Source organism: Kogia breviceps, chromosome 5 (genome assembly GCF_026419965.1).
Source record: "Kogia breviceps isolate mKogBre1 chromosome 5, mKogBre1 haplotype 1, whole genome shotgun sequence".
Classification (NCBI taxonomy): Eukaryota; Metazoa; Chordata; class Mammalia; order Artiodactyla; family Physeteridae; genus Kogia; species Kogia breviceps.
In genome coordinates this window covers 20,589,885-20,609,111 of record NC_081314.1, presented here as the reverse complement: position 1 = coordinate 20,609,111, position 19,227 = coordinate 20,589,885, and the positions used below count along the sequence as shown (strand labels likewise).

Genomic DNA, 19,227 nt, shown 5'->3' with positions numbered 1-19,227 from the left:
TTGAATTTGATCCAGCAATCCCACTTCTAAGAATCTCTCCCAATGACACATTGGCAAAAACGTGAACAGGAAGTATGCATAAGACTATTTATTTCAATCCTGTGAATAATGGCAAAAGACAGGAAACAACCCAAATACCTATCAATAGGGGACTAGTTGAATAAGCAATGATAAATCCACAAAAGGAATGAGGAATAGCTCTGTAACTATTATGGAATGATCACTTCCAGGATATATTGTTGAGTTAAAAAGCAAGTTGGAGAGAATATGTATGTCATTCTACCACTTATCTAAGAAAGAGGAAGGGATATAAGTCCCTTCATGTCATATGTATTTGCTTATAATGGAAAAAAATACCATAAATGTTTTTAAATGATCACTTACAGGAGGAGGGTAGAGGGAAAAGGAATAGACACTAGAGTTGTTTTAACTTATCTTTTTATGTGGTGATGACTTTGGAACCATGCAAATATTTTACAGAATTATAGAACAAAATTAAATCTTAAAAAAAAAACCCTAAAAATCAAAAAGAAAAGGAAACAAATGAATTCAACTATGTACCAAATTTATGGTATAATTACCCAGAGAAGAAATATTCCAAGTGACTTAAAATCACAATAATTTGACTGTACATCCCTAAGGGGGATACAAAAGAGTACTGCAAAAAGAATCTTAAATCATTTCAGAAATCATGTTGTCGGTGATAGGTTGGTATTATTGTGACCCTGCGGGGGCGTGTGTGTATGCATGTACTGTGAGATAAAGCAAAAGAGTAACTATATATTTGTGTCATTGAGAACTAGGACTTTTAGTGTAGGTGAAAGGAGACACAGTTATAAGACTGATAAAGTTTAGTGACAATTCTTTTTTTTTTTTTTTTTTTTTTTTTTTTTTTTTTTTTCGTTATGCGGGCCTCTCACTGTTGTGGCCTCTCCCGTTGCGGAGCACAGGCTCCGGACGCACAGGCTCAGCGGCCATGGCTCACGGGCTTAGTTGCTCCGCGGCATGTGGGATCTTCCCGGACCAGGGCACGAACCCGTGTCTCCTGCATCGGCAGGCGGATTCTCAACCACTGCGCCACCAGGGAAGCCCTAGTGACAATTCTTTAGTCCTGAATTTGAATTGGAATTATCAGTATAAAACCATGGTGTACGTCAACATAAAATAACTATATACCCATTTCCTAGCTCTGGTCAGTGAAAAGACCTAGAAACAATGTCCAACGCAGCAGTACTAAGCATTTTCAGCCTCAGATTTTGGTCTCTAACCACCATCTTTCACTACAAGAACAGAAGCTCCTTAGAGAAATGGCTAGATCCAGGTTTGGGGGCAGGAAATGTACAAGATGAGTCTGAGAAACCAAGGAAACTATAAAGAACTACTAGAGTCACATTAAAAGACTTAAGAGCAAATTTGAATAAGCTCCCACTAATCAAAGATGGCTAAGGGTCAATAGGAATATTAACTACAATAGATTGAAACATATCAAATATGTTTAAATCTATGAGTTCAGTATTAAACCCCTCCCTGCCAAATCCCACTAATTTGTTACCTTGGAGTCTGCTGGGGAACCAACTCATTTTTTGGAAACTGGTAGATAATGAGAAAGAACCAGGCATTCTTCCTATCTTTCCTATAAGACCTGTAGATACATAATGGTTTAAAAAAAAAAAAAAAAAGAAGAGAGGAAGTGTCTTTTTGTAGAAGTATTACAGCTAAAAAAAAAAAGTAATTATTAATTTTATTTATATTATCACTAAAAATAATTCTTAAAACAGAATTTGAATGTTACCACTTTGCAACCATAATAAAATAATGGATCTAGGCAATAACAATCATCAAATAGCTACTAATCTCACAAAAAAAGAGACCAGTAGACATGCACCTCCTGGTGGAGTTCACAATACCACATGTGAAGTAGTCTTGCAAAAAAAAAAAAAAAAAGGAAGAAGAAAAGAAAATTGCAAGGGATTAAGCCTCTAGATAGAACTACTAGTTTACAGGAAATACAAAAGGTTAGATGAACATGTTAAATGACACCATGGAGATGAAATCAGCAAATCCTGACTGGGAAACTACAGGGTTAAACATCCAATTTTTTCAACAAGCAAAAATTGTGAGGGGGAAAAAAGAGAGATGGGTGGGAGGAGGGGGTATCTATAAGTTAAAAGAGATTAAACTGACATATCAACCCATTGAAATGGACATTATTTGGACCATTATTCAAGGAAACTGTTAAAAAATACATCAGATAATTGAGGAAAGAGGCACTGGGTATTTGACGATATTGAGGAATTGTTATTAACTTTTAGGTGCTATGTTATATTTAGCTTTGTAGAAGTTATGTAGTTTTTTTAAAGCATCTTCATAATTTAGCAATACCATACTGAAATATCTGAAGAAGAAATAATATGATATCCAGGATTTGTTTAAAATAATCTGGGGTGGGAAGGAAATGTGAGGGAATATTGGTGAAAATAGGCCATGCATTTATAATCATTGAAGCTGGTGATGGTTATATGGGGGTCCATTATACCATTCTTTCTTTTTATATATGTTTGAAATTTTCATAATAAAAATGAAGATAGAATATCTACCTCATAGAATTGGTCCATAGGTATTAAATGAAATAATGTATGTAAATTGCTGGGTGCATAAGCAATACCCAGTTAAAGTTTGTGGAATTGAATAAACAGGAAGCTAGAGACACTGAGTGGGTAGTAACATAAACAACTGTGTTTATATACATGAATTCATGAGTGGTTCAAACCACAGACACTGCAGGAGTTTAGAGAATGAGGGGGGTACTAACCAGCCCTCAGAGGTGCCCCAGGAAATGGAGATGAAATGTGAGACCCAAAGAACCTGCCAGAAGCTCAGCATGGACCAAGTTGGGAGTCAGGACCAGGCATGACCGTCTGCAGGGCAATCTGCATGTGGGGTTGACTCCCCAGCTGTCAAAGGGAAAGTCTGCACTGGACACTGTTAAAATCTAGCAAGACAGGTTTTATTCAGACTACAGCAGTAGGGAGAGAGACTTCAGAATAGAACTGAGAACACTGAAGGAGGTTGAGGGAGGGTGGTCTAGGTAATTCGGCCATACATGTTTGCTACCTGGAGCTTATCCAGAGGAGAAACACTTCTCATATCTTTATGACATGAGCAAATTGGACGAAGTGCCCCCCAAAGTTAGCATCATACCCTCCTACAGGAACCCAGATGTTTTCATTTCACAGGTCCTGGAGGAAACATTCTGGGTTGTTGGAGATTCATATCTCGAAGGAGTAGAGAAAGCATTTACAGTTCCAAGTTTCCTAAAGTAATCGTCTAAGAAAAGGTAGGTCAGGAGCCTCTTGTCAGGTTTTGGCTGGAACAGTAAATTCTTTTGGCAGCCTAAGCTTTCTCAGGCAGGCATTTCAAGGGGGCTGGGGTCATCCTAGGGACATGGCCTGGAGCAAATGGAAGCCATGCGAGCGTCTGGTCAGGTCCCCTCGTGGAGGGAGGGGGTGGCTGGAGGGTGTCGTGCAGTTTTCAGGTCTCACCTCCAAGCGCCAAGCTCTCCCGGTCTGTGCCCCACCTCCCTCAGCTCTCTATTCCATGAGTGCTACACCACAGCACACAAAAGGCAGCCCACAGGGGCTGGGCAGTGAGGGCTGAATACAGAACCAGGCAGGCTCAAGGTTTCAAATCAGAGCCCTGCAGAGAAATACTGGAAACAGGCCAAATGCTCCATAGGCTAAACAATGCAGCAGAATCCTCTGCAGTTGTAAGAAAGAAACAAGGAAACTCGCTATGTACTGATGGTTAGCTAGCACCAATCTATATTTTTCTGAATAAAAAGGCAGACTGCAAAACCTGTCTGTGCTATGCCACTGTTTGTGTTTAATAAAAAAAGGAAGGAAGGAAGGAAGGGAGGGAGGGAGGGAGGCGGGGGGGTGCGGAAAGGAAGGAAGGTGGGAGGGCAGACCCTCTCTGGAGCACACACAAAGTGGTGGCAATGGATGCTTCTAGTGTGGGGCTGGGTGACTGGAGACGGAGGCAGAAGCAGGCTTACTTTGGACTCCTGCACTGTTAGAACGTTTTATCTTAAACGAAAGTGAAGTTATAAATAAAACTCCTGCCAATGACTTGTCACTGCGGTCCAGGGAGGGGAGGGGGTATTCCAGCCAGGTCCAGGGCTGCTGAAGTCCCCACAGCCTCACAGAAGCACCAAACCAGGTAGGAGGAGGAAGTCTTCTCCACAGTCTCCTCTCAAGACAAAACCCCTACAAAGTTCAAGAGCCGTGTACAAGAGCAATAGGAAGGGCCTCCTCCTGGCCTGTACTCTCCAGAAGAACTAAGTTAAAACTTAACCCAGCCAAGTGCTGAGGACACACGTGGTGCCTCTGTACGGGGAGTTATTGAAAGAATGGCTGAACCCAGCAGAATGTAATCCACGGCCCCCGGCACTGCCCCAGGCGGTTTATGCTGATCCACTGAAGTTGAGGACTCAATTTAGGAAAATAAAACCTAGTTTATCATTGTCTGGCTGGGGAAAAGCACATACAGATTCATTTATCTGGCTGTAAACGAGCTGGTAGAGCTGACTGTCACAAATGCATTATTCAGGAGAAATGAGAAGTTATTTCAGCCATTATCAGTAAGGAAGGAGGAGCAGTGTGCAAGGTGTGGAAAACTCCATCACAAGACCGACCTGCTATCGGAAAACTGGTAATTTTTATTTATTTATTTCAGGGACCAGTGAATAACCATCTAAATAAGTCTTAGGGGAAACAAAACACTCAAGCATGGAGAGAGAAGTGAAGTTAGAAAGGCCCCCTCTCAGCAGACTCTGGGCAAAGTTACACTGGAGGCAAAGAACCCTCACCCTCCACCCCTGCCCCCCCCATCCCAGAGCACCCGAGGCCCCGCCCTCACTCGCCCTCCCTGGCTGCCCAGCACAAGGCCTCACCGCCAGCCTTTAATCATGTCACCTCTTCATCATCTCCCACCCCTCCTGGTAAGGGCCTGATCTCGGGTGGCCTCGGCCTGCAGTGGCTTGAAGCAGGATTTCTGTTCCCAGCCAGAGATTGAAGTCGGGCCTCGGCAGTGAGAGCGCTGAATCCTCACCACTAGACCACCAGGGAGAGTGGCCAGCGACAGGGCCCTGGCCCGTCAGCCTTGTAGAAATGAATTTTCATCAGGAGACGGAAACTAGTGAAACAAGTAATGCGTGTATCGGGAGTAAAAGGAGTGCTTGTGGATACACTGACACGGGCGGGCTCAGAGGGACAGTCGTGCCCTCGTGGAAGTTTGAATCACTTGTTTGGGGCATTTCTCCCGGGTCTCCTCTGGCCAATCATCTTGCTTTGCCTGGCTCTGAGTCCGTAGCTGGTACATCTGCTATAACTCAGGGTCCTCCCCTGTGTGCGTGTGCATCTCTTAGCCAAGATGGAGTCTAGTGAAGAAGCCTATGGGTAAGTTGACATCACCTACTACCGGCTGATGCCCCCTCCCCTTTTGGTCCCCGAGGAGCCTTTCTGCGCATGTGTGGTTGTAGTCGGGAGGTCTCCTTGACCTCAGAACCAGGGGTATACTTGGTCTCTTTGTCCCTTCTCTGGGCAGGGCTCAGCTCCTCCTCCCTCTGCTATTATCTTTATCTTGGAGTATCTGTCCACAGGGGACTGACTCCAGCGGCTCAGCCTGGGGCCCACCTATCTCCTGCCTCAGGCCCACTGCTCAAGCCTGCTCCCAGCCACCCCAAGGAGGAAGTTTATCTGATAAATGAATTGACTGTTACTTGGGGAGGGATGTGTCTCTTAACTTAGGAGCACTGGTTCATGTACATAATGAAGGTGGAAACAGCTTTTGGCCCATCGGTGGCTGTGAGGTATGAATGAGACAAGGGAGTAAAGTTCCTGGCCCCGGCCCCAGGGGGCACTGCCTGCAGAGCAAATTGCTCTTGGTGGGATTTCAGTGCCCACGGGTGCCTGGGAGGGAGCCAGGAGGCCCCCAGCACACCCAGGGCTAGCCAGGCCAGTCACTCACTTCAGAGGGCAAACCCCCAATTCCCGGGGGCTCTACGCAGGTCCCAGCCAGCCTCTGGAGCAGGCACAGGTGCCCTTGGGGCTCTACACGGTTCCCTCCTAGCAGAATCCTGCTCTCTGATAAGACCCATGGAGACGAGCTGTGCACGCTGTCACTATGAGCCGCTGGCCTCCAGTAAGACCCTCATTTCTGCGTGACGCCTGCAAGTATTAACAGGAACTTTTACTCGCTATCTCAACGGATTCTCTCGACAATGTCTGTGTCACCCAGGAAGATGGGGGAATGCCCACTGTATCAGTCTGCGGGGGCCGCCTAACAAAGTAACACAGACTGGGTGATACCGCAGGGCTTAAACTACAGAAACTTATTTTCTCACAGTCCTGGAGGCTGGAAGTCTGAGGTCGAAGTGTCTGCAGGATTGTTCCCTCTGAGGCCTCACTCCAGGCCACCTTCTTCCTGTGTCTTCTCGTGGTCTTCCCTCTACACCCGTGTCCAAATTTGCTCGTCTTATAAAGACACCAGTCAGATCAGACTTCGGTGACCTCATTTTTTTTTTTTTTTTGTGGTATGCGGGCCTCACTGTTGTGGCCTCTCCCGTTGCGGAGCACAGGCTCTGGACGCGCAGGCTCAGCGGCCATGGCTCACGGGCCCAGCCGCTCCGCGGCATGTGGGATCTTCCCGGACCGGGGCACGAACCCGTGTCCCCTGCATCGGCAGGCGGATTCTCAATCACTGCGCCACCAGGGAAGCCCCGGTGACCTCATTTTAACTTACCTCTTTAAAGGCCCTCTCCCCAAATGCAGTCACATTCTGAGGTGCTAGGGGTTAGGACTTCAACATGTTGATTGGGATATGGGACACAATGCAGGCCATAACACCCATTTTATAGACAAAGAAACTGAGGCCCACAGAGATTACATTCCTCATTGAGTTAGTGTCCCAGCCAGGACTAACTCAGTATGTTGTCTGTCCCCCAAAACTTATGAAAAGCCTCCTGTTAAACTCATTTGAAAGACCCCAGACCATAAAGGGTAAACGGGCCAGGGATGGCTTGAGTGCCCACAGAGTCGTGGTCAGCCAGGACCATTCTCTGAAGGGAGTTTAAACTCTGGGATGAGCCTCCTTTTTCTCCGTTTCTCTGCCTCTTTCAATTTGGGAGAAACTGCCAGAAACAGTGATTGATCCTTACCCAAGCTCACGCTAACTGGAGCTAACGGCTTTAGCGAGGATGCGTGAGGCTGGGCGCCTTCCAGCTGTCACACCACTCAGTACTGGGACTTGAAAGTTTAATGGCTTGTCTGTCAGGAACGGTACAGCCCCCCAGGGATTTCTATTTTCCTTTTTCAGTGATTTTTTTTTTTTTTTGCGGTATGCGGGCCTCTCACTGTTGTGGCCTCTCCCGTTGCGGAGCACAGGCTCAGTGGTCGTGGCCCACGGGCCCAGCTGCTCCAAGGCATGTGGGATCTTCCCGGACCGGGGCACGAACCCGTGTCCCCTGCATCGGCAGGCGGATTCTCAACCACTGCGCCACCAGGGAAGCCCTTCAGTGATTTTTAATGCTCAGAAAACCGTGTTGAGCAGTCGGCCCTGGAGGCGGAACCTCTCTCCCTGAGCAGAGCTGTGGAGCTCCCTGTGGCGCAGATCCGCATGGGCGGTGGGCGCCTGCGTGGGGTGGTAGGAGTGCCCCTCGGAAAACGTGCACCTACATCACAGGCTCCCACAGACCACTGGGCTGGGGCCCCGGTCCCCTGTGGGGGGTGATTGTCTCCCACCACACCTAGATCCACGAGCCCCTTGAAGAGCTGAGGGGTCTTCCTGGGAGGTGAGAGGCCACACCCAGTGGGAGGCCCCCCGGTGCTGACCCCCAAGGGCCTGGATCTGGGAGTGAGGCAGGCACCTGTTACAGCCGTGCAGACCACCAAGAGCACATGGCTAGGGGGACAAAGTCAGGTTTATCACTTGCTGCAGCAGGACAGAAGCTCTGGGGGAACCTGGGACATCTCAGGAAGAGGGATTGGAGGGGGCTTGTTGTGAGGTTTGGGTCTGTACTGGGCTATCTGGGAGAAGTTAAGAGTAAGGACTTGTTCTGCATTTGATGCTGTCAGGAACCGGGGGCTCTTGGACGACTGTGTAGCTTACAGTTTGTACCCAGTAGACAGGAGTGAAGCAGGCCTAGAGCCGTCATGGGTAAACAGCAGACCCTCATGGAGCTGCTGGAAGGCGCGTGTTGAGTCTGTGTCGCTGCAGAGCGTCCTTGCCTCTCCGTTCACATGCAGTCACGGCGTGGTCTTGTCTCTGTGCTCCCCCACCAGGATCACAGAGTACCTGTCTGCTGGTCGCTGATACTCTGTGGGCGTTCGTGTGCAGGCGACAGTGCCGTGGCCCAGCTGTTAGCCACCGCTACCCGCTGTCAGGGCCAGCGATTTGCTTCCTCCTGCCAGACTGGGCTTCCTGAGCCCCGTCCTCAGCGGCAGGAGGGAGGGCTCCGGACAGAGCTGGCACGTCAGGGTCTCTGCCTCACAGTGGCTACGCAGGGCTCTCCAGGCTGGGACCGAGGTGCAGTTTCTATGGGAAGCAGGACCCACTCTGACCTCAGAAAAGCTGGATCCCACACTCCTGCCTGTGTCACCTTCTCCCCTAGGAGTCAGTCGCACGCCTCTGCGGTAAATGAGGTAGACCAGAGTGACTGAGAAGGGCGGGGTGGTGGCCTCAGACAGAGCCACCAGCTTTGTCCTTCCCCCACGTGAGGCCCTTACCTCAAGTTGAGGGGGGTAATCCCCATTTCATAGAACTGCTGTGAGGATTCTGGCAGATAATGCAGGGGAACTAGATAGTAAGCTTCCAGAGGGCAGGAACTTGGCCTCTCTATTCCCTGATCTTTCTCTGGCACCCTGGACAGTGCCTGGCACATAGTAGATGCACAACAAACAGTGATTAAATCAACAAAGGCGTGCCCAGCAAAGTAATTAGTTAATAAGAGGTTTTCTATTTCTATTACATATGTTTTCTAGGGCTGCCATAACAAAGTATCACAGGGACTTCCCTGGTGGTCCAGTGGTTAAGACTCCACACTTCCACTGCAGGGCGTGTGGGAACTAAGATCCTGGTTGGGAACTAAGATCCCATGTGCCATGTGGCACGGCCAAAATAATAATAATAATAATTTTTAAACAGAAACAAAGTATCACAAACTGTGTGGCTTAAACAACAGAACTTGATTCTCTCCCAGTCCTGGAGGCTGGAAGTTAGAAGTCTAGGTGTCAGTAGGGTTGGTTCCTCCTGAGGGTTCTGAGGGAGAATCTGCTCCAGGCCTCTATTCTACTTTCTGACGGGGGCCACATCCTTGGCATTCCTTGGCTTGTAGATGTATTAGTTCAGCCTCCACCTTCCTTCTCACTGTGTGCCAGTGTCCAAATTTCCCTCTTATAAGGACACCAAGTCACGTTGGCCTAGGGTCCACCCTAATGACCTCATCTCCACTGAATGACATCTGCAAAAATCTTATTTCCAAATCAGTTTGCATATACAGGTATTCAGTGGGGGTTAGGACTTTAACATATCTTTTGGGTGGTACACAGTTCCACCCAGAACAATAGCTATTGTTTTTATCACCTTAGAGTCCTGATTTCCAACATTTTATCCTATTTCCTCAAATGTCATTTTAAAGGTTCCAGAAATGCGAATATTTCTGCTCTTAATCCACCTCACCCTCACTTCCTTTTGCACTTGAAATCAGATCCCAAATCCTATGAAACCACACAGAGCTTGTGGTTCAGAAAGGAAAGCCATGGTACAGAGAGCTCGAAAGAGTACTATTCATATAGTTGAAACAGTAAATGCTACTAAGTTGCTGTGTGATCTTGGACAAGTTACTCTACCTCTCTGAACCTCAGTTTCCTTAACTGTTAAATGAAGAGATTGGGTCAAACTGACATCTCCTTGCAGACGCACAGGGAATAGGCCAGATTCTCTTTCATAACTCCTTCGAGCAGGTGGTCACTTTACCACACTCTCCATGGGCATGAAGATTCCAAATACAGCTGACTCCCATGTCTGTCTTCACTTTGTGCTGCTAACTGGCTCCGTGCCCTGAGTCAAACCCCTTTCTCTCCAAGGTTCCTCACCTATAAAATGAGAGGGTGGAATTCTCTGCTCTCCCAAGCCTTGACCCTAGACCTTTCTGTCACAGTTCCTCGTTATTCCCAAGCAGTGGAGGACGTCTAAGGGAAGAAACTGCCCTCCCATGAGCCCAGTTCCCTAATCTTCTGTGGCTCTGCTAGTTGGCCAGCTGGGATAGGAACGTTCAGCACGTATTGGCTGCCTCCCTCATTTTCAAGGGTCAGGGGTGGCCTGTGCCCCAGCATTAATGAAGCAGTTTTATTGACCGCCCCCCCCACACACACACCTGCCAGAATATATCCCAGGCCTTGCTAACTGTCAGTGAAGGGAGACATTGTTAGTCAGAGAGTTACTGAGAGAGCCCAGAACCCACACCTGATCTGAGATCACAAAAACCCAGATTAAATGTAACCAACAGACACCTGGAATTTCCGACTTGAATAGTGCCCGGCATCATGCCTGACCTAAAGGTGGTACCAGATACAAGTGAACCTTCTTTCCTGTTCTCCAACATGCTCTCATGGCCCACTGCTGTCATTCATCCACAAGAGCAGAGGTATCGTCCAACGTGTCCTGAATCTACCCCGCAGGCACAATGCCAGGTGCTCGGAAAGCATGGGAGGGAGGGAGGGAGGAAGACAGACGGAGACTGTGCATCACAGTGATTCATGACACAAGCTACAGAGTCCAAAAGAACTGCATTCAAATTCTGACTTTGCCATTGACTGGATTTGTGACCTAAAACAAATTTCTTAGCCTCTATGAATTTCAACATTCTCATCTGTAAAATATGAATAATAATATTTACTCTACTGGATTGTCATGGGAATTAAATAATTCACTTAGAGCACTTGGCTTAGCGTCTGGCCGGGCAAGCACTCGATAAACTATGGTAGTAACTGACGTCACTGTTTGCAGTGGTTAAAATGATAAAAACTGCTTGGATTGCAAGGCGCTCCTATTATTACCATCTGCTCAGCCACCTCCACAGTACCTCAGGGAGAAGGAATTAGCAGTTGCACAGGGGCAATCAGAGATGGACCCTTGGTGTTTGGGAAGCATCTCACCTTGTGGCAGAAATCCAAGAGTGGCCTCCAGGTCAAATCAGAGTGGTGGAGAAGCACCAGGCGGCTGCCTCTGACTGGGTTCCCTTAGCAAGTGGCGCCACCTTCTGGCTGCTCCAGGAACTGAATTGCACTCCTAGTCACCCAGCTGCAAAATGTGGTTTGTGCCGAGTTCTGGATGCCTAGGATCATCCCTTCCCTGCGGGAGCCACCCTGATCCGGTGAGGCCAGCCACGCACTTCATGCCGCCCCGCAGTCACTCCATTCATGTCAGAATTTCCACAACAGCTCCCAATTTCCTGAGGATTCTACATCAACCATAAAATTGCACTTTACCCTGAGACTTTGCATACATTATCCAGCAAGTCTTATTCTCTCCTGCTGCCGTTTGTGGTGGGAGAAACCACCCCCTGCTTTTCTCTTTCAGTTGCATTTTCTGTGGCTCTGGGTTTTAGGTGAGAGCTTGAGTTTGGAGTAGGGGTCCTGAGTCTCACCTAGTCTCAGCTCACCAAAGGCTTTGCCTGGGCCCCTAATCTCGCCACCTTCAGCTTGCGCATCTACAAAAGGACAGAGATAATTACACCTGCCATCATGGCCCGGACTCTTTCGAAATTTAAGGAGAATAAGGAGTGGGAAAAGCCTCTGTCAGTGTCAGAGATTAGGCTGCAGCTCCTCAGCCTGTGGGTGTAAGTAGTGTCACATGTAACTACAGGATCTTAGTGATGTTGGTGCGAGCTGGCCCCACCTCCTTCCTCACCAGCAGGCTCGACAGTGTAACCTTTGTCATGGTGGCTGCTGTGGAGCTGGCACAGAATTCCTTTTTATTCTGTTCATTCCTCAGGCATTGATGGGTTGACTCTGCACCAGGCATTATGGAATTTAGATATTAAAGAGTCAAAATTCTTGGCCTCCAGGACCTGGAGATCCAAGAGGGACGAGGAGTAAATAAATAAATGAATCCACACATTGTTGAGAGCCTGCCGTATGCCAAGCACAGTGTTGGGCGTGCGATGGACGTCAACTGTGTGTTGAACAGGAGGGACTCACGAGGTCCACTTACAAAATCAGCTTTGATTTGAAAGGAATTTCTTCCAAGGTCCCTTTCAACATGTTCAGTGGGAGATAAATACTGTCTCCTGCCCCATGGATGGTCTCAGGATTTTTCTGATCACTTATAAGTAATTAAAAATTCTGTGCTCGTTCTAAGTCACAAAACACGGTCTCAATCCAGTAAACAGCACAGCTAGTCAACTATTATTCAACCTGTGGACCCTCGTTCTCCCCCTCAAGGTGGGGAGCAGCGCTCTCCCACCCCCATTCCCCCTGCTGTTTCTAACGCAGCCAGAGTGTAAGCAGGAAGGAAGGCGTGGAAAGGAGGGCAGCAAAGTCCTTTCCAGACACGCTGCTGTTAAGGTGGCTTCCCAGAGTCTGGGTCTGGCTGGAGTTCAAACCAGATTCCTTCTCCTGGGGACACTTTCATGAGCTCTGCTGAGACCCCCGCTCTCCCGCCGGACCCCCCACTCCTCGGCTGGGGCCCCAGGGCCTCCCCCACCCCACAGGTGTCCTCTTGCCAGGACCCCGCTCCGCGGATCCCAGGCCACCATGCCTGTCGCGGGTTCCGCCTTTGCTACTGGGGCGGGTGCACCCTTGGGCACTGAAAGAGGGGTGAGTGGCTTCCCCGTCTGAGCTCAAGCAGTTTAACATTGTGCTACACATGTGCATCTTTTCCTCATCCCCGTTCTACAAACAGGGACTTCCTTTAGAGCACACACATCCCCAACTAACCAAGACAGGGTTTGAAGCCCTGCGTCTCTGGTCAAGGCCCACGGTTCTCCCATGAGTCCTCGCTGCAGTCGCTAAAGAGAGAAAGGCCTGCTGTGAGGCCTGGGGTCGGCCGTCACGCCTCTCTGTGCCTTGGTTCTTCACCTTGCATGATCTCCGAGAGCCCTTTGCATTCTAAAACTGCGTCATGGTATTTCTGAGTTGAGGCTTCCTGGAAGCTGACGGCAGAGAAGTCTGCAGGGCCTCACCCCCCAGTATGGAAAGCAGCCCTGCAACTCGGTGCTCTCCTTCCTGCTCTAATGCCCCGCGTCTCCTACAGGCCTGTACCTTAAGCAAGCGTGGGGGAGAGAGACACCATTTAACTGGTGCTGGCGTTCTGCTCCCTCAATGAGGATGTGCCCTGTGCCCAAGAGATGGAAGGCGTGAATTTGCTTCCTCTTCAGACAGGCTCATTTCCCACGGGTCCCTCCTGGTGTGAGGGATATGCCTTGCTGAACATGATAGGTGTTTCAAGAGCAGCTTTCCAGATAGCATTACTCCTCTTTTAAGTCAACTGTTTCATATGAAGAAAAACCCCATCTGTGCTGGATGTATTGACTGTGGGTCCCCCAGATGGCACCCTCCTAAGGGATTTCCAAGGATAATTTCCAAGAACATGCATTGGCCGTGTTCTCCTAACACCTTGCTTTGGCGCCGTCTATAGGACTGCAGAGCATATCCGCGCACAGTACCCTGCGTGTTCTCTGCTGTGTCCCCCTAGATCCTCACAGCCTCTCTGTGGAGTAGCAGAACTGGTGTTATTACCCCCCTTTTACAGAGGCGGAAACTGAGGCTCAGAGATGAGAATTCCGTGTCTAGTGATAACCAGAGCCAGGACTGGAACTCGGTTTCCTGTTCCAAGTCTAATACTTTGAGTTCTGTCCCCTCTTTCTTGCTGATGTTCACACAAGAATGAGTGAGCATTTCTCTGCCCTTCCCTAATTGTCACCCTATCCAATCCCATTCCTGGACACGGTGTCCAAACCCACCTTCCTGCACTTCAGCCAGCCTTGGGCGTGGGAAGTGGGGTGGAGTCTCAGGCAAAGGAAAAGTGAGGATTCTTCTAGAGTTCTTTCAGTAGACTGTTAGCCCCACACCCACCCTGCCAATCTACTGACCGGTCCATTCTACACCGTCATAATAAGTTGAGGTTATGTGTCCACATAACAAAAAAATTGAGGTTATTTGTCCCCTTCATTAAATTAGCCTGGGTTAATTAAATTAAATTAGCAGACACAGGCTCAGGGGTAAAGCATATTAACTCCTGATTGCCCTTAAGTGTCCCTTAAGTTCCAGCGAAGGTAACGTTTATTGAGCACTTACTATATGCCAGGATTTGTTCCGAGGTTCTTGCAAATCCTAACTCATTTGACCTCACAGCAGCTTTATGAGGCCCATACTTTTATGACCCCCTTTTTAAAGATGAGGAAACTCACAGACATAGAAAACAAATTTATGATTACCAAAAGGGAAGGGGAGAGGGGGGGATAAATTAGGAGTTTGGGATTAACATATACACACTCATATATATAAAACAGATAACCAACAAGGACCTACTGTATAGCACAGGGAACTCTACTCAATATTTTGTAATAACCTATAAGGGGAAAAAAATCTGAAAGAGAATATATATATATATACACACACATAATTGAACAACTGTGCTGTACACCTGAAACTCACACATTGTAAATCATCTATACTTTGATTTAAAAATAAAATGAATAAAATAAAGATGAGGAAACTGAGGCACAGAGCAGTTAAATAACTTTTGCAAGGTCACACAGCTAGGAGGTGACAGAGACAAGACTTTCAGCTTGGGTAGTTTGATTCCAGAGCCTGTGTGCCCAGCAACCCTCTAGATGGACGACGGCTCGCAGCATCCTGACCCTGGAGAGTGTCTGGGAGGAGAAGAACACTTGTCTTAGATGGATTCCCAAGGGGCAGACCCCAAGTCTAGGACTCTAGCAGGTGGCATATTATGGAGGTGTCCCCGGGAAGCCTGTGAGGGAGGAGGGGGCAAGCAAACCATCTCAGGCCAAGGGCCAGCTTCAGGGGAACTCGGGAGGGAAGTTCCACCTCAGAGTTGTCCCAACCCCAAGCAAGGGGCTTTCACACCCCACGCCTGTCAGTCATTCCCAGAGGACTCGCCCAGGGAACTGAAAAGTGGGCTCTGCTGGCCGGAGGGCACTGCTCCACAAAGAGCCCCGACTGCGGACCCCGGGAAGTGAAAGCGCAGGGAACCCACAGGCGCAAAATGGGTGGAAAAAACAATCCAAGGGGATGTGGCCGAGCGCTGACAGTGTCTGCTCTAGCAGCCGCACCTGAAATAGGGAAGAGGAGTTCGCAATCCCGTTTAAGCCTCAACAAGTACCCCCACGTATTTCTTTTTTTTTTTTTTTTTTTTTTTTTTTTTTTTTTTTTTTGCGGTATGCGGGCCTCTCACTGTTGTGGCCTCTCCCGTTGCGGAGCACAGGCTCCGGATGCACAGGCTCAGCGGCCATAGCTCACGGGCTTAGTTGCTCCGCGGCACGTGGGATCTTCCCGGACCAGGGCACGAACCCGTGTCTCCTGCATCGGCAGGCGGATTCTCAACCACTGCGCCACCAGGGAAGCCCCCCCCACGTATTTCTGAGCAACACAAATTCCTCTGATGTTGGCAAGCGCCCAGGAAACAAATCTGGTCAGAGGGAAGTCGAGGATAACTATTTCAGCAGGCCCCCCCCCCCCCGCCCCGGTAAACACAAAGTGCCTCTCCGAGCCCACGTGACCGTGGCCATGTCCACGGGGCCGGCCCACGCCTCTGCAGCCACCTCCCAGCCCCAGCACACGGGCCGCGCTGCTCCGGCCCTCTCCCACGCCGGGAGGAACCCGCTCCGTCTTCATGCCCGCTGCCCAGGAGCCTCTTCTGGAGCTCTGGAGGTCCCCCTACCCTCCACCTAGTGGTCTCCCACCACCGCTGACCTGCCTTCTCCATCCACTGTTCCAGCCACTCTCGCTCTACATGATAGGGGCCTCGGGCACGCCAGTCACTGCACTGATTTTCGTTCCCTCATTGTTTTGTGACGTTATCTCATTCTACTTAATCATGAAATATGTCAAGCACATATAAAGGGGTGCCCAACATCCAAAAGTATCCACCTTAATGTTATTTGCTACAGACCTCCGTTTTTTTTTTTTTTTTTTTTGCGGTACGCGGGCCTCTCACTGCTGTGGCCTCTCCCGTTGCGGAGCACAGGCTCCGGACGCGCAGGCGCAGCGGCCATGGCTCACGGGCCCAGCCGCTCCGCGGCATGTGGGATCTTCCTGGACCGGGACACGAACCCGTGTCCCCTGCATCGGCAGGCGGACTCTCAACCACCGCGCCACCAGGGAAGCCCCACAGACCTCTTTTAAAAACACAAAATCAAAGATTCCAGATACAACTGAAACACCCTTTGTGCTGCGCCGTCCTGATTCCATTCCCCTCCCCAGAGGCCGCCCCTGCTCTACATTTGGCATTTATCATTCCCACCAGTGTTGTTTCAATTTTACTATATATGTATATAAATCCTTTATAGGATTGTTCTGCATGATTTTAAACTTTATATTCAGTTGTATTACACTGTGTATTAGTCAGCGTTCTCCAGAAAAACCGAACCAATAGCATGTTTCTAGAGAGTGAGAGATTTATTTTAAGGAATTACCTCACACTGTGATGAGGCTAGAAGTCCAAAATCAAGGTGCCCGCAGGTTGGAGATCCAGGGAAGAGCTGTTGTTCCAGGTCAAGTCCAAAGGCCATCTGCGGGCTCTGGGGACCTCAGTTCAGGATAGTTTAGAATCTTTGGTTCTATTCAGGCCTTCAGCTGACTGGATGAGGCCCCACCAGCCTGGGGGAAGACAATCCACTTTACTCAGCCACCAATTCACATGTTAATCTCATCCAGAGTAATGTTTGACCAAATCTCTGGGCACCATGGCCCAGCCAAACTGACACATAAAATTAACCATCACACACTACTTCCTTCAGCAACTTGCTCTCTTCACTCCTCATTTTGATTTTGAGATTTATCCATGTTTCTACATAGAGCGTTTCATTGTATTTATACCATAGGTTATGAGTCTTTCTGCTGATGGATAGAGGTTGCGTTCGGTTTCACTATCACAAACAGGAGGGGCATGGACCTTCTCATGCACACATGGGAGAGTCCCCCTAGGTCCGAGGTGGGCAAACTATAGGCAGAAACCTACCCAGGCGCCTGCTTTTGTAAATAAAGTTTGACTGGAGCAGAGTCACACCCGTTCATGTACTAATTGTCTAAGGCTGCTTTCATACTCCCAAGCGGAGATGTGTAGTTGCAACAAAGACCACAAAACCTAAAGTATTTCCTCCCTGGCCCACTATAGAAAGAGTTTCTGGGAATTTCCTGGTGGTCCAGTGGTTAGGACTCTGCACTCACACTGTGGAGGGCCCGGGTTCAATCCCTGGTCGGGGAACTAAGATCTCAAAAGCTTTGTGACTTGACCAAAATTAAAAAAAAACAAAAAAAGAAAGAGTTTCTTCCCCGGCTCCAGGTCAGTACCTAGGAGCAGAATGGGCTGTGCCCATCACCAGCTTTTTTTTTTTTTTTTTTTTTTGTGGTACGCGGGCCTCTCACTGTTGTGGCCTCTCCCACTGCGGAGCACAGGCTCCGGACGCGCAGGCCCAGCGGCCATGGCTCACGGGCCCAGCCGCTCCGCGGCACGTGGGATCTTCCCGGACCAGGGCACGAACCCGTGTCCCCTGCATCGGCAGGCGGATTCTCAACCACTGCGCCACCAGGGAAGCCCCCATCACCAGCTTTTATACGGCATTGCCAAATGGCTCTCCAAAGTGGCCGTACCAATTTACCCTCCCGGAAACAGTGTGTGAGATCCCCACTTTCTTCACATCCTCATGTCCCAGAGGTTTACCAGTCTGATGCTTGTGAACTGGTTTCTCATGCTTATTTCACGTTTGGCTCTTTAAACACATATCACTTATTCATTCAACAAACATCTATTAAGGGACCATTGTGTGCCTGGTACTATCAAGATAAAGCTGCCTCTTTTACAAGAGAAAACACTGAGCTATTTAGTGTGAGAATCACAGCTCAAACATGGTGGTAAGGCAAGATGGTCGCGTGTGGGTATTGCAGGCACGCCCCGGAGAGGGTAGCACCGTGAGCATAAAATCAAACAGCTGACATTGTTCTGCAGGCCTGAGGATGCTCAGGTGGAAAATAAAACAACAGTTTGGCTCTCTGCCCACAGCTTCTGACAGGGGCACCTCCATCGCAATTCTTAGCAGAAAGGACCTATATTTCACACAGGCATCAGTAGAGTTGCTTAGTAATTAAACTGGTTTTCTATCTTCTCTTTTGACCTTAGAAAATAAAACATCTGCAATTATAAGAAAGACTGAGTGTGAGAAAGAAACTGTCCATAATTTATACAGCGCAAGACATACAGCTTTATTGTTTAAAGTGACCAAGATAGCCACTAAACAAAGGAAAAGGGAGGTGGAGTGTAAGCGAAATCGTCATTTGTCTGCCAGGAAGTCAATAAATAATGCCTGTGGCTGAGAACTCAAACAATCAAGAAGTTTGTAGAAATATGGGGCAAGCTCGGGGCAAGCGAACAGCTGGGGACCAGGACATGGGGAGAGAAAAATGTGGGAAGGGGAACGCTTTTCTTTACAAGCCTTTATAAGCATCTCTTTTTAGTATTGGTTAATTTTTTAAACCAATGTATGTATTGCTTTGTTAATTTTTAAATTGAAATACAAGAAGTACAAAAGAGAGCATCTGAAATAATTATAGATGAAGTGATATGTATGTAATAATCTCAGAGATAGGAGTAGAGGTCAGTGGGAATAGAGATTTGTTTAAAAATTAGCCGTGGGGCTTCCCTGGTGGCGCAGTGGTTGAGAGTCCGCCTGCCAATGCAGGAGACACGGGTTCGTGCCCTGGTCCGGGAAGATCCCACATGCCGCGGAGCAACTAAGCCCGTGATCCATGGCCGCTAGGCCTGTGCGTCCGGAGCCTGTGCTCCGCAACGGGAGAGGCCACAACAGTGAGAGGCCCGCATACCGCAAAAAAAAAAAAAAAAAAAAAAAAAAAATTAGCCGTGAGATTGTCCTTGTTAAAGTAAGGAGGTGAGTCTCTGTCTACCTTTCTATGTAGTTTGATGGAGTTG

The 19,227-nt window shown here is 48.5% G+C and overlaps 1 protein-coding gene and 1 non-coding gene across 2 annotated transcripts in view; both read left to right on the top strand.

Annotated features, from left to right (window-relative positions):
• BFSP2 (beaded filament structural protein 2) overlaps positions 1-19,227 on the top strand; it is a 67,402-nt gene that overhangs the window by 9,095 nt on the left and 39,080 nt on the right. The gene's annotated exons all lie outside the window — the stretch shown is intronic.
• TRNAV-CAC (transfer RNA valine (anticodon CAC)) lies at positions 17,436-17,508 on the top strand. The gene has a single exon. It is a non-coding gene; the product is annotated as a tRNA-Val (tRNA).